We start from the raw sequence: 15,307 nt of genomic DNA, 5'->3' as shown, positions 1-15,307 counted from the left end.
TGCAATCTCAGTTCACTGCAACTTCCACCTCCCGGGTTTAAGCAATTCTTCTGCCTCAGCCTCCCAAGTAGCTGGGGTTACAGGCACATGCCACCGTACCTGGCTAATTTTTGTATTTGTTGTAGAGATGAGGTTTCACCATATTGTTGCACAGGCTGGTCTCGAACTCCTGAGCTCAAGTGATCAGCCTGCCTCTGCCTCCAAAAGGGCAGAGATTACAGGCATGAGCCACTGCACGTGGCCCTTTTAGACCTCTTTTAATCTTTGGGTTTCTTCAAAACCATTTTCTTGCCTTGCAATTTATTTTTGGGATAAAGCAGTTGATACTGAAAGGCTTCCCACAGTTTAGATTTTGCTGATTATAACTTTATGGTGTTATTTAACACCATATTTAAATATTTAACACCTCTATTTCCCATAGATTGTTCGTCTGGTAAGGATATAATAAACTTATTAAATGTTAGCCCATTGTGTCATTCCTCCTTAGTAGGGGTTAAGAATTATGCTACCTTCAGGAAGGGGTCTGCATGTTGAGGTTGCCCAGGTCTGAGTGCAACTAGGATACACAATGGGAGTTGAGATCATCATTGTGGGGCAGGATAGTGTAGAAAATGGCACAGGAGCTGCTTTTTGCCTCACCTCCTCACAGCCTCTGTTCTTGACATCTGCCTCTCTCTTAGAGTGGTGTGGAACATGTCTCTTCTCTGAACTCCCTCTCCTTTAGTCTTGTCACACTGAAAACATTGCTGGAGGCATTTCTGCCACCTGGGTGAATCAAAGAACCAACTAATTTGTGAGGATGTGAAGAGGAGGCATTCCTAACTTTCCACTTATCCATTAAGACCCAATTGAAATCTTTCATCTTGGAGCGGGGGACAGTGGTCCTGTTCCCCTGTGCCCACCCCCATCTGGAAGCACAGCTGATCACTCTCTCCTTGGTAGAACAGCATGCCTCACATATACCCCTGTTATGCATTTTGTTACATGTCATTTGAATTATGTATCTCTCTATATAATTGTTTCAACTATAAGATGCACAAATTCCTTGAGGTTGAGAACCAGGTCTTCTTTATTTTTTTAACCCCAGGGCCATGCACAGGCCCTGGTTGTATCTTGCAAGTTCCTGGAAGGAAGCAGATGATGACTTCAAACTGGTAATCAAGGGCAGTTTAACGATATTATAGGCCATGTGCAGTGGCTTATGCCTGTAATCCCGGCACTTTGGGAGGCTGAGGCAGGAGGATCACTTGAGCCCAGGAGTTCCAGGCTGCAATGAGCTGTGATCATGCCACTGCACTCCAGCCTGGGTGACAGAGTGAGACCCTGTCTCAAAAAAAGAAAAACAGAAAACCCCAAAGGAACCATTACAAAGGTGTAGGCAGGGTTCTGTGAAAGTAACAAGGAATGGTGTGGTATACCCAAGTTAATAACGGAATGGTGGAAGGGTAAATGGAGAGAATGGTCACCAAAACCCAGGGAAAAGCTTTTAGTAGAGGGCACAGTCAATCCGTAGTGACCCAGCAAGGGAGGAATTGGAAATAGTGACCTCAACTTCATGTTTCTCCACCCTTTGATCTCCTGCCCATGTTTTCTATTGGCTGAATCTAACCAGAACGCAGAGGGCAAGAGAGCCCATTGCTGCGGTCCATACAGGTCTGCCTCCCTGGTCTGAAGACAGCTAGATGGGGCAAATGGAAGTTATCCAGTATGGGATCCCCTCAAGCATCCACCCTTATCCTTTTGCCAGGTGAAATACTTATGTTCCCAGCAGAGGGCACCCACAAAATTCCTATTAACTGCTGTACCATTGCATGGTGACTTCAATTCAGTCATAGTCTAACCTTGAGTCTAAAATGGTAGCCATTGCCAGTGCCCATAATTGAAGGTATGAAGGAGGGGGAGATTCAAGGAGACTGGAGTGAGGGGGCAGTTAAAATAATTACAATGAAGTGTAACTCTGACTGAGCACATTTCTGGAACAAGTCATGAAGGCCACGCTGATAATCATAGCTTCCTTCTTCCACCACCCATTACCTCCTTCGGGCTGAGTGGGGTTTGTTACTTGGCAGGGTGATCCATACCTTCATCTGTGATCTGAGTCCTCGGTGAACCTGCCTCTCTGTGTTGCACCACTTTCCACCGACTGCTAGAATAAGAGATGCCTCAGTGAATCTCTTGGATGAGTCTCTCCTGTCGGGTAGCTGCAAAGGAATTTCATTCTAGTCAATGGAGCCAGCCAATACAGCAACTGCTTTCTCTGCCTTTTGGTTTAGCAGCATGAGGAGGCCCAGATGGTTGAGGGTCACACTCAGTTTCAACTTCCAATGGGATGGAACTTTGTGTTCCTTGATGGAGGTATTTCTTCTAGGTCAGCCACTGAGCCCAAGGTCAAACAAAAAGCAAGAATTCTTTCCATGTTGAATTAGTGTAATAGTGCAAAGGGCCGCTCCTGCCTCCACCCCTCGGTTCCCAGGCTGATGCAATCTGATTATTGGGGAGGTGGCACCCTGGGCTGCTGCTGGTTTGAGGCAGTTACTGCATCTTGTAGGAAAGCACCCCACCCTGCCAGGCATTGCTCCTCAGCTGTCACTGTGTCTGTGTCTTCAGCAGGCCATTCCTCCATCCAATTAATCCATTTATTTATTTATTTATTTATTTATTTAGATGGAGTCTCACTCTGTCGCCCAGGCTGGAGTGCAGTGGCTCGATCTTGGCTCACTGCAACCTCTGTCTCCCGGGTTCAAGCGATTCTTCTGCCTCAGCCTCTCAGGTAGCTGGGACTACAGGTGCACGCCACCATGCCTGGCTAATTTTTGTATTTCTAGTAGAATGGGGTTTCACCATATTGGCCAGGCTGGTCTCAAACTCCTGACCTTGTGATCTGCCCGCCTTGGCCTCCCAAAGTGCTGGGATTACAGGCGTGAGCCACCGTGCCTGGCCCAATTAATCCATATTTTTCTAGGGAATGAATCGTGATAAAACCAGTGAATTCCGTGGTTATGAGCCAGCTGTCACATTGCCACCTCTGAAAAGTGTATCCCTGCAGGGAGATGTTTGAGTTTTGACACCATTTGGGATAGACAAGACATTCTTTAAGTCCATGAACTTTGGTGCTGGCAGACATACTGGGGACAGGAAAGGCAAATCCATACTTGGAGCAAATATTTGTCTCTGTGAGGCTAATTCTGCCTCCTACCTGATGAAAGGGATCCAAAGTTATCTACCTGCAATCAGATGTCTTTGCTGGGTCTCTTTAAGGAACGGTGCCATTTTAGAGTCTTAGTATTGATCTTCTGTGGCCGATTGGACATTGAGTTCTGGCAGAGGCCAGATCAGTCTTGGAGAGAGTGTGCTACTGAGCCCATGTGTAGTGTCCATCCCTGCCATATGTGTGCTTTGTTCATAGGCCAATTAAGCAAGTACATGGGAAGTGAGGGAAAGAGACCGATAGATATCCACAGATTGGATCATCTTGACCACATGATTATTGTTAGAAACAGAATTGTGGCCCCCAAATTCATATAGTGAAGCCCTAATTCCCCCATGCGACTGTATTTGGAAACAGGAGATAATTGAGATCATAAGGGTTGAGGCCTAATCTGATAGGATCGCTGTCCTTATAAGAAGTGGAAGAAACATCAGAGAGCTCTCCCTCTCCACACACACAGAGGAAAGGCCACATGGGGACAAGAGAGGGCAACTGTCTATAAATCTGGAAGAGAGGCATCAGAAGAAACCAACACTGATGGCACTTGATCTTGGACTTCCAGCCTCTGGATCTGTAAGAAAATACATGTCTATTGTTTATGCCATCCAGGCTGTGGCACTTTGTTAGGGCAGCCCAATGACCAAAAGGATTAATGAGAGGCTCCTTCACAGTGGATGCTGTGGGGGGCATTTACATGGTATAAAAACATCCTCACATTCTGTGCATAGTCCACACACCTCTCCCCCAGCCCTCCATGTCACCAAATATGCAATTTACTCTTTCCCAAGTTGCTGACTAACCTGATGAACCTGTCATGGATTAGAGGGTTATTGCTCAGACTATCTTCCCTTCTAATCCATGGAACCTCTAATCTAATCCTTCTAATCCATGACCCTCTAATCCATGGAACCTGCCCATGGATTAGAGGGTCATTGCTCAGACTATCTTCCCTTCCATGCAAATAAACCAGACCTAACGCCCGAAGCCCACTGGAAAGATTGTCTTTCACCCTTCTCTTTCAGGCCATTCCTGGGTGGGGTATAGTTCAACACCTCATAATTTCTGGCTTGTTCCATCTTACCATGAAGATCCATTAATAAAGCTGACCCACACCTTTCCCTCCTCTATTTAGTGGGGGCAGGGAACTCCCCTTAAGGCCATGGGTATGTGTTGAGAGAGAAACAATAAGACAGTGGGAAAGGTACCACGGGAGCCTGCACCACCATGTGTTCCTGAAGTTTCTGTGTCATTTCCAAATCTGCCAGAGCCTGATCTCATACACACTGATGTGGTACAGGAAATGCCACCTGAAAATACGGTGCCTTGGCATTTGAGGAAACAGTAGAAGGAGGTCATAGAAACTAGAAAGAATTCCTCCTTGCTCTTTGTCCCCCAAAGGAGCCATAAAACCTGGGCCGAGTTTGTTCTGAAAATAAGTTATAAGATCCTTATTCCAGAGGGTTCCTGCCCTGTGCCTGGAGGAAAAGAATGAAGACATAGAGATGCCTTGAAGAATCTGAACAAACAGGCCTTGCTAAGTTCCCCCCAGTTTATTGACATTAGATTAGACCTTTTGTCCTCCAACTATACTTCTGTGTTCCTGAAAATAACACATTTTCCCGTTTTTTCTTTTTGTTTGTTTTTTTGATCTTCATTTCTGAAGATTCCCATGTCGTGTAAAATTTATGTTAAACAAATGTGTATGCTTTTCTCTTGTTAATCTGTCTTCTGTTATAGGGATCTCAGTCATAAGCTTTGTCCTGTGTGAGGAAAAGATACTAGAGTACATTTACATTTTACAATGAACACTGCTGAGCAGTCCCAGGTCATCAGGTGCAGTTCACATCACACAGTCATTTGTGACCCAGAGTCAGATGTCCAGTCTGTATCTGGGCCATGTAAGTCCAGGAACTGCTTTTCAGGTGAAAAACAGTTGTCAGTAGAAGAGGTCACAGCTTTACTCAGGTTGCATTGGGTCTTGCCAGCATCCCCATATAGCATCTCTGTCTACCACAGATTCATCCACTCCATTGGGTCTGCTGTCAGACTGCTTGTGATGTAGCCTGGACTTGTCAGAACCTCTTTCTACTCTGTGCCCACTCAAAACCGTCAGCCTTATCAGGTGAATAATCCAGTAATGAGATTAGAGGAACACAACAAAGTATAATTCATGTTGTCTTTAAAATCCAAAGAAACCCACTAAGCATTGTTCCTCCTACATGACAGGTGGGGCAAGGGGTAAGCATGATCTCTCCCTTTTCCTTTTAATGTTTGTTTGTTTTTTTATTTTTGAGTCAAGGATCTCTGTCTGTCACCCAGGCTGGAGTGCAGTGGCACAATCACAGCTCACTGCAGCCTTGACCCCCAGGCTCAAGCAATCCTCTCACCTCAGACTCCTGAGGAGTAGCTGGGACTATAGGTGCATGCCACTATGCCTGGATTTTTTTTTTTTTTAATAGAGATGGGGTCTCACTATGTTGCCTAGGCTGGTCTCAAACTCCTGGGCTCAAGCGATCCTCCTGCCTCAGCCTCCCAAAGTGCTGGGATTACAGGCATGAGCCACTGTGCCTGGCCGATCTTCCCCTTTAGAAGGAAATATTCCAAGAAACCACTGGACCCTCAGAACTTCATCAGTATATCAGGACCCTGGACTTCCGAGGGAATTATTTCTCAGCTTGTTGGCAAGCATGTGTTTTACCAGTGGATCTAAGCTCCTTTCTGCTCACTAGATCCAATTAGCATAATATCATCCATGTAATGAACCCATGTGACTTTCTGTAGAACAGCAAGACAAACAAGGTTCCTCTATACTATATTATGACAGCAGGGGTTGACTTAGCCCTGAGGCAGGACAGTTAAGATATATTGCTGTCCTTGACACACGAAGGCAAACTGCTTTTAGTTATTTTTGCTGATATAGAAGGGGGGTAGTGAAAGAATTTTCTAGGTCATTAGCTGTAAATGGGGTGCTGGAAAGTGTTGCCTTTGGAGCAGCCAACCCACAGCAACGCTGCTGAGAGAAGGCAGGGTGGTAAATATGTCAGCCTCACTTGGCTCCTGTATTAGGGTTCTCCAGAGAGACAGAACCAATAGATATATATATATCTAATATATCTATATGTACATATAATATATATGTATTAAATAGATACATGAGAGGAGATTTACTAGAGAAATCGGCCCACTTGATTTATGGAGGCTGAGAGGTCCCACAACAGGCCATGTGCAAGCTGGACACCCTGGGATTCCAGTAGCATGGCTCAGTCCAAGTCCAAAAGCCTCAGAATCAGGGAAGCAGATAGTGTAACTCCCAGTCTGAGGCTGTAAACCCGAGAACCTGGATGGCCATCGGTGTACATCCTGGAGTCCAAAGGCCAGAGGGCCTGGGGTTCTGATGCCCAAGGCAGGAAAAGAAGAGTATATCCCAGCTCCCAAAGAAAGAGACCGATACAGCTTTTCTGTTTGTGTTCTATCTGGGACCTCAGCTGATTGGATGGTGCCCACCCGCATTATTGAGGCTGGTCTTGCCCACTGAGTCCACTCAGACTCACATGCTAATCTCTTCTGGAAACACCCTCACAATTCCTTTATTATTACTTTTTTCTTTTTGAGGCTGAGTCTCCCTCTGTCACCCAGGCTGGGGTACAGTGGCGCGATCTTGGCTCACTACAACCTCTGCCTCCTGTGTTCAAGTGATTCTCCTGCCTCAGCCTCCCGAGTAGGTAGGATTGCAGGTGTGCACCACCACGCCAGCTAATTTTTTTGTATTTTTAGTAGAGATGGTGTTTTGCCATGTTGGCCAGGCTGGTCTCAAACTCTTGACCTCAGTGATCCGCCCACCTCGGCCTCCCAAAGTGCTGGGATTACAGGTGTGAGCCACCGCACCTGTCCTCTAGATATTCTTTAATCCAGTCAAGTCGATACCTTTAAAAAGATTCTTTTTTTTTTTTTTTTTTTTTGAGACAGGGTCTCTCTCTGTCACCCAGGCTGGAATGCAGCAGGCCCGAGAGATTCTCCTACCCCAGCCTCCCAAGTTGCTGGGACTACAGGCACGTAACACCACACCCAGCTAATTCTTTTGTATTTTTTATAGAGACGAGGTTTTGCCATGTTGCCCAGTCTAGTCTTGAACTCCTGGGCTCAAGCAATCTACCCGTCCTGGCCTTCCATAGTGCTGGGATTACCAGGTGTGAGCCATCATGCCCAGACTTTACGACATTTTTTAAAAACCTGATGTTGTGAAAGACCAATTTGAGCCAATAGAACAATTACTTCAGAGAATGGGAGACATATAATGCAAGAAATAGAACTAAAAAAAAAAAACCTTCCTAAGCTAAGCCCCAGAAGACATGTGATTTATCTACTGAAAAAAAGAACAGAAACAGATGGCCACGAAAAAAGAACACTCAAAAAATATGAAAAAATTCTCAAAAATTAGAATCATGATTGCCAAAATGAAAACTTAAAATAGAAGGACTGAATGAAGTAGAAGATTGTATAGTGATCTAAAAGATATGGACAAAGAGATATCCCAAAATATGGAGCCATAATGAGGGAAAGTGAAAAAACAGAGAGAACTCACTATCAATCTAATAGAAGTTCCAGGAGGAGAGAATGGTGAATGAAGAGAAAGCATTTAGAGAAATGAAAGATAATTTCCCTGAACCAAAGAAAAATTCAAGTGTTCATATTGAAAAAGACAAGAGTACCAAAGACAATGAATGAAAAAAAGAGGATCACAGTTAGACATATTATGGTGAGATTTCAGAATGTCAAGTTTAAAAAATAAAACCCTAAAGTTTTGCAGAGAAGAAATAAAAGTTTCTTAGGTTGAAATGAAGAACACATTGGCATCAGATATATGTAAAGCAACATGGCTAACAGACAATGAAACAGTGACCCCAAATTCATAAGGAGAACTGATTTCAACCTAGAAGCTGACATCCAGTCAAACAGGCAGCTGTGAGAATAAAATAAAAAGCACTCACAAAGTTTATCTCTACATATACCTTTTCTGAAAAAATTAACTGAGGATGTGCTCCTTCCAATCGGAACAGGAATCCAAGAGGGAGACATGAAGCCGAAGAACAAGGGCAGTCACCTAGGAAATCATTGAGAAGGAAGCTCAGGTGTCATTTGTGTAACAGGCTTAGAAAGTCATCAGTTCAAGGCCAAATGCAGTGGCTCATACCTGTCATCCCAGCACTTTAGGAGGCTGAGGTGGGTGGATCACCTGAGGTCAGGGGTTCGAGACCAGCCTGGCCAACATGGCAAAACCCTGTCTCTACTAAAAGTACAAAAAAATTAGCTGCATGTGGTGGTGGCAGGTATCTGTATTCCTAGCTACTCGCAAGGCTGATGCAGGAGGATCACTTGAACCCAGGAGGCGGAGGTTGAGATCGCACCACTGCACTCTAGCCTGGGCAACAGCACAAGACTCCATCTTACAAAAAGAAAAAAAGAAAGAAGGAAAGAAAGTCATCAGTTCATATTATAACAGGAAGTCAAGGGGCTGCAATAATAATATCTTTTTTTTTTTTTTTTTTTTTTTTGAGACAGGGTCTCGCTCTGTCACCCAGGCTGGAGTGCTCTGGTGTCATCATAGCTCAAGGTAGCCTTGATGTCCTGGGCTTAAGTGATCCTCTTACCTCACCCCCCTGAGTAGCTAGGACTACAGGCATGTGCCGCCATGCTCAGTTAATTTTTTAATTTTAATTTTTGTAGAGATGGGGTCTCACTATGTTGCCCAGGCTGGTCTCGAACTCCTGGTCTCAAGGCATCTGCTCACCTCGGCCTCCAAAAGTTCTGGGATTACAGAGGTGGGCAGATAGCTTGAGCTCAGGAATTTGACACCAGCCTGAGCAACATGGCGAAACCCTATCTCTACTAAAAATACAAAAACTAGCTGGGCATGGCGGTGCATGCCTGTAGTCCCAGCTACTCGGGAGGCTGAAGTGAGAGGATCACCTGAGCACGGGAGGATGAGGCTGCAGTAAGCCATGATCACACCAGTGTACTCCAGCTTGGGTGATAGAGTGAAACTCTGTCTTTTAAAAAAAACCCCAAAAACAAAAAACAAACGAAAAAACCGAAGCTAACTAAAATATGACATGATTTTGAGCTATGTATTGAATTTGGAAAAATATTCCATTAAATCATGGCAGATTTAATAACATAGAATATGTTCCCTTTTCTATGGGTTTAGTCATATTACTCGTTTCTGCAGTGTACCTACATACAAAATACAAAAGAATCATAGTTAACAGAATGAAGAGGTAAGGACAGTGGCAGAATTGAATAGAAATCAGGGAAGGGGAAGCGAGGTGAGAAGCCCTGTAGATGCCACATGTCCTCATCTTACAGAGTGGCTCTCAGGAGGGCTGAAAAGGGAGAGTGGTTACCCCTGGGGAGTGGGAGAGGAGCAGGAGCTGGGGGAGGGGAGGAAGGAGAGCTCCACTGCAGCCCCTGGCTTCTACAGGCTCCTGGCTTTGGTCTCTAGAGAAGCCAGATTCTCAACTACCACTGCCTGTTTGAGACCCACAGCCCCTGGTCCTAGTTTCTGCCTCATTCAGCTCTCTCTTGTTTCTGGTCTATGTAAGTAATTGTCTTGTTTCTGAGTCATGCTATATCTTTTTTGGTTTTCTCTTTGTGTATTAGTTTGACATTGTTGAATGTGTGCAGCAGATGGCATGCATCTTACGGGGCCATCTTGACTGGAAAGCCATTATATTGCTTTTATAATTTAAAAAATGAGATCCTAAAATACAGAAAGGGCATTCCTTTCTACTGGTAGGATCTCTTCTGCCACGTACTGATATTGTTTAGTTATTATTTTCTGTACATCTGCAAAACCAGAGTGTATCTTTCAAATCAATATAGGATCTCTTTTCTGAACTCCAACACATGGTTATTCCATGAGGGAAACTGAGGCACAGAGAAGGAAATCATAGGAGTTCTGGTCGTTCACCCTCCCTCCACCTGTGAATGCCCCCCTGCAAACTCTCAAGCTTTGCTTCAGGGAAGAGCACATTCAAATACCACAGTGGTCAGAGATGCCAATGTATAATCCCCACGTGCTATATGTTTATACCATCTCCTGTATTTTGACAAGCATCCCCTTCAGCACATTTGTCCTTTCAGGTCTCTTTAAGTCACTCCTGCTCCCGTTTCCTTCTGTTCAACCCCTAGTGGAGATGACCATACTCCTGGTCATCTTCCTCCTTCTTCTCCTGCTCCCACTCCCTCCTCTGTGCAGAGACCTTTGTATAGCAAGTGATCATTATTTAGTCACCCTCTAGCCATCTCTTTCCCTGGCTGACTCATTCCTTAACAGTGCGTCCTAGGTCTTATTGTTTTGAGCTATTAGTCATCCTGGTGGCTTTTCTTTGAAATCTCCCCAAGTGCCTTCCCTTTCCTTTATGCTGTGGAGGTTGAATGGGACGCACACTCTGCCAAGCATTTCCAGGAGGGCTGAGGACATAATCTAGCTTATGATTCTATAAGACACAATAAGTAAACCATTGACAATTATGCCCTAACAAATAAAGAAACAAGTAAGTCAATCTTGGGGCAGCCTTCCTGTGTTTGAATATTTTCATTATGTTTCTTGCTCAGAGCCAAGTTTGTTATCCACCCGGCTGGGGAATGGAATGCTCCTTTCCTCTCTAATATCCATTCTCTCCTTTGTTTGTGCTAGAACCCCCAGTTATTAGCTAGGCACATGCCCACCCAGAATAAAGACTATTTCCTAGCCTCCTGATTGCTAGACAAGACTATGAGACCAAATTTTGGCCAATGGGATGTTAATAGAAATGTTGGATGTAATAGCTGATAAATATTCTTATTTATTTCTTTATTTTGGAGACAGAATCTTGCTTTTACTGCTCAAGCTGGAGTGCAGTGGTGCCATCAAAGCTCACTGCAGCCTCAACCTCCCGGGATCAAGTGATCCTCCCGCCTCAGCCTCCTGAGTAGCTGGGACCACAGGTGTCAGCCACCATGGCCAACTAATTTTTAAAATTTTTGTAGACACAGAGTCTCCCTACATTGCCCATCCTGGTCTCACTAACTCCCGGGCTCAAGCAATTCTCCTGCCTCAGCCTCCCAAAGTGCTGGAATTATAGGGGTGAGCCACAAAGGCCAGTCTGTGAAATGTTTTTAAATGGTAAGATGTAGGTTGATTTTTGCACCTTCCTCCTCCTCACTGCTTGGAAAAGGAGACGAGATGGTAGGAGCCAAGCAGCCTTCCAGGACCAGGAAGCCGACAGAGCAGGAGGGAGGAGCCATGCAATGAAAGGAGCCTGAATCCAGGTAATTGTGCAATCCTGGGCTGCCTACTTTCCGGCTTATTTTATGTGTGAGAGAAACAAATTTCTGTATTTCTAAACTGCTGGGGTTTTTGTGTGTGTGTGTGTCTGAGTGTGTGGGCATGGGGTGGGATGGTTATTTGTTTATTTCATATAGCTAAACCTAATCCTAACTGATTCAATGGCGCTTAGCGAGTGTTTCTATTTTTTGTTTTGTTTTACTTGCATAGGCTATTATAGATTGAAAATGTCTAGCTGATGGTACCTTACTTTCCTCTGTGTGTGACTAGCTCAGGTATACCAGATGCTTATTCCATACCAGGTACTTTTTATGTCTTGTCTTATTCAATCTTGACATAAACCTATGATACTACTATTATTTCCATTTTAAATGAGCGTATACCAACACTCAGAGGTTAAGTAACATGTTCGAGGTCACAAAGATGGTAAATAGCAGACCCGGGATTTGCATCTGGGTGGCCTGGCTCCAGATCCCCCCGTCTTGAGTGCCACACCGTGGAACTCTTTGAAAACTGACTCTATTCCCCAAGAACCTACCGAAAAGGTGTTAATAATAGAACCTCTCTTGAGTCCCTGCTATGTGCAGGTACTGCATTGTACAGAAAGCAGATTCTAGAAAGGCTGCCCAGTCCTGAGGGTAGGGAGAGTGACTTTGGTGAAGTGGCGAAGGGCTTGAATCATGTTGCAGCCTTGCCTTTTCCCGGGCACCTTTCAGTGCTGCTGGCTTCTGCAGTTCCCTTTTCTCTTCATTGATTTTGAAATGGTGATTGATAGGGGACTTCTTTTTTTTTTTTTTTTTTGGCAGTCTCACTCTTTTGCCCAGGCTGGAGTGCAGTGGTGTGATCTTGGCTCACCGCCTCCTGGGTTCCCTCCTGCCTCCAGCTCCCGGGCTCAACCTCCGCCTCCCAGGTTCAAACAACTCTCCTGCCTCAGCCTCCCAAGTACATGGGATTACAGGCACGTGCCACCATGCCTGGCTAATTTTTGTATTTTTAGTAGAGATGGGGTTTCATCCTGTTGGTCAGGCTGGGCTTGAACTCCTGACCTCAAGTGATCCACCCACCTTGGCCTCCCAAAGTGCTGGTATTACAGGCATGAGCCACCATGCCAGGCCAGATGACTTCCTTTTGAAATTCAGTAATCCAGGACTCTTTTTTGTACTTTTGTCTAAATATTTTTCCTAAATTGTTTCATATGGACTTTCCTGTTGTTTTATCTTGAGAATTTTTTGGTATCATAAAAATTACTCATTATATATAATTATATATAAATGATACTATTTCTGGCAAGTGGTGACACTGAGGTACATCTTGTCTTGTTGACTCATATTCAAACTCATTATGAGACAAAAGAATATGAGGTATAAAAATAGGGTCATCTATCAGCTCCAGGCTAGTACCTGGAAATAATTAGAGATGAGCTAAGCTACAAGTAAAGTCAAATAATTAAAAGTTTTTTTTAACTGTTACTTTTATGAACTAACAGACTAAAATTGTTTTAGAAAGTATCACAGGCCAGGTGAAGTGGCTCACACCTATAATCCCAGCACTTTGGGAGGCCGAGGCAGGTACATCTTTTGAGCCCAGGAGTTTGAGACCAGCTTGGGCAGCATAGTGAGACCCTGTATTAGTCTGTTTTCATGCTGCTGATAAAGACATACTGGAAACTGGAAATTTACCAAGGAAAGTGGTTTAATGGGGAACTCACAGTTCCATGTGGCTGGGGAAGCTTCACAATCATGGCTGAAGGCAAGGAGGAGGAAGTCACATCTTATGTGGCAGGCAAAGAGATGGCTTGTGCAGGGAAACTCCCCTTTATAAAACCATCAGATCTCATGGGACTTATTCACTGTCACAAGAACAGCATGGGAAAGACCTGCTCCCATGATTCAATTACCTCCCACAGGGTCCCTCCCACAACATGAGGGAATTCAAGATGAGAGTTGGGTAGGGACACAGCCAAACCATATCAGACTCCCTCTCTACAAAAATAAAAATTAGCTGAGCATGATGGCACATACTAGTGGTCCCAGCTACTTGGGAGGCTGAGATAGGAGGACCGTTCAAGCCCCAGAGGTTGAAGCTGCGGTGAGCCAAGGCTGCACCACTGCATTCTAGCGTGGGTGACAGAAAGAGACCCTATCTCAAAAAAAAAATTATATATATATATTCCTTTCTAGATTAAAGCCTTTAGAAAACTCAGTACTCAATATAATTAATAAACAGGGCTGGGCACAGTGGCTCATGACTGTAATCCTAGCACTTTGGGAGGCCAAGGCAGGCAGATTGCCTGAGCTCAGGAGTTGGAGACCAGCCTGGCTAACATGGAGAAACCCCGTCTCTACTAAAAATACAAAAAACAACATATATTTAATAAACAGTTGATTAATGACACATGAAAACAGCAGTTCTTGTTTGTCCTCCCTACTCTTTAGCTATTCTTGAACGGGAGAAGACAAGTTTCCATTTCCATATCAAACAATTATGAGAGCATGGTGAACATCTGATGCAAATTAGGCTACCCTTTCCTGTAAAATTCTGTCATAAATCGGACAAAGGCCATTCTGTAGGTTGCCTCTGTATAATTCTTGAATATCAACCTCACCTTTCTTCTGAGTCTTGCAGATGAAAACATGACTCAGAACCTAGAATGAATCCTACATGTTACGATTTTGAACCAGTATTCCAAATTAGATTCTCTGACACTTTTTTTTCTTGTTGATGCATTATAATAATACAAACGACACCAGTTGCAGGATATAAGAACTGCTTTTCCTAGGAAAATTGGTTATCCAAATAATAGGCTATGAAATACTCAACTAGTTCTTGAATATGGAAGCAGTATAGTTTCTGCAGTACTGTGAAGTACTATAAGACATGGTTAAGCATAAAAGCAACTTAAAAAGAAACAAACTGATTTTGATCACATACACACAAAAAACTCTATGACAAAAATATGGCATTCAAAAAAGAAAAAACATACTACAAATTCATGGAAATATTTAAGATGAAAATATAGAGAACTCAACAGAAATAACTTAAAAAGCCCTAGGACAAAAACAGAAGCCTGAGCCAGGTGCAGTGGCTCACGCCTGCAATCCCAGCACTTTGGGAGGCCGAGGCAGGTGGATCATGAGGTCAAGAGATCAAGACCATCCTGGCCAACATGGTGAAACCCCGTCTCTATGAAAAATACAAAAATTAGCTGGGTGTGGTGGCAGGTGCCTGTAGTCCCAGCTACTTGGGAGGCTGAGGCAGGAGAATCGCTTGAACCCAGGAGGCGGAGTTTGCAGTGAGACGAGATAGCACCACTGCACTCCAGCCTCGTGACAGAGCAAGACTCCATTTCGGAAAAAAAAACAAAAAACAAAACACAAGCCTGGGCAAAGATGACAGATACATAATTCACAAAAAAGGAAAGGCAATTGCTAATAAACATGAGAAAGGTTCCTGTTGCAACCAAGCAAAGAAATACAATTTGAAATGCAGAGTGGTTTTAAATAGCTCATATGAGCAAATATTTAAAAATAACACACCGTCTGATAGAAGTGATATTAGTGGACATCCTTCTTTGTTCTTGATCTTGGGGAAGAGCATTGGTTTGTCACCATGAAGTAGGTTGCTAGTTGTACATTTTTCATAGATACTGTTGATCACATTGAGAAAGCTCCTTTATATTCCTAAATTCCCTTTTGTTCCCTATTTCTACAGTAATACACAATATTGGCAACAATGCAACAAAATGGACACACTCTACTCTAGCGGAGTGTAAG

General features: G+C 43.9%; 1 protein-coding gene across 1 annotated transcript in view; it reads left to right on the top strand.

The window, feature by feature from the left end:
- USP12 (ubiquitin specific peptidase 12) overlaps positions 1 to 15,307 on the top strand; it is a 210,002-nt gene that overhangs the window by 45,532 nt on the left and 149,163 nt on the right. The window lies entirely within an intron of this gene.

The sequence above is a fragment of the Pongo abelii genome, chromosome 14, assembly GCF_028885655.2.
Source record: "Pongo abelii isolate AG06213 chromosome 14, NHGRI_mPonAbe1-v2.0_pri, whole genome shotgun sequence".
NCBI classification, from domain to species: domain Eukaryota; kingdom Metazoa; phylum Chordata; class Mammalia; order Primates; family Hominidae; genus Pongo; species Pongo abelii.
Note: the sequence above shows the minus strand (reverse complement) of the source record. Positions and strands in the feature narration are given on the sequence as shown.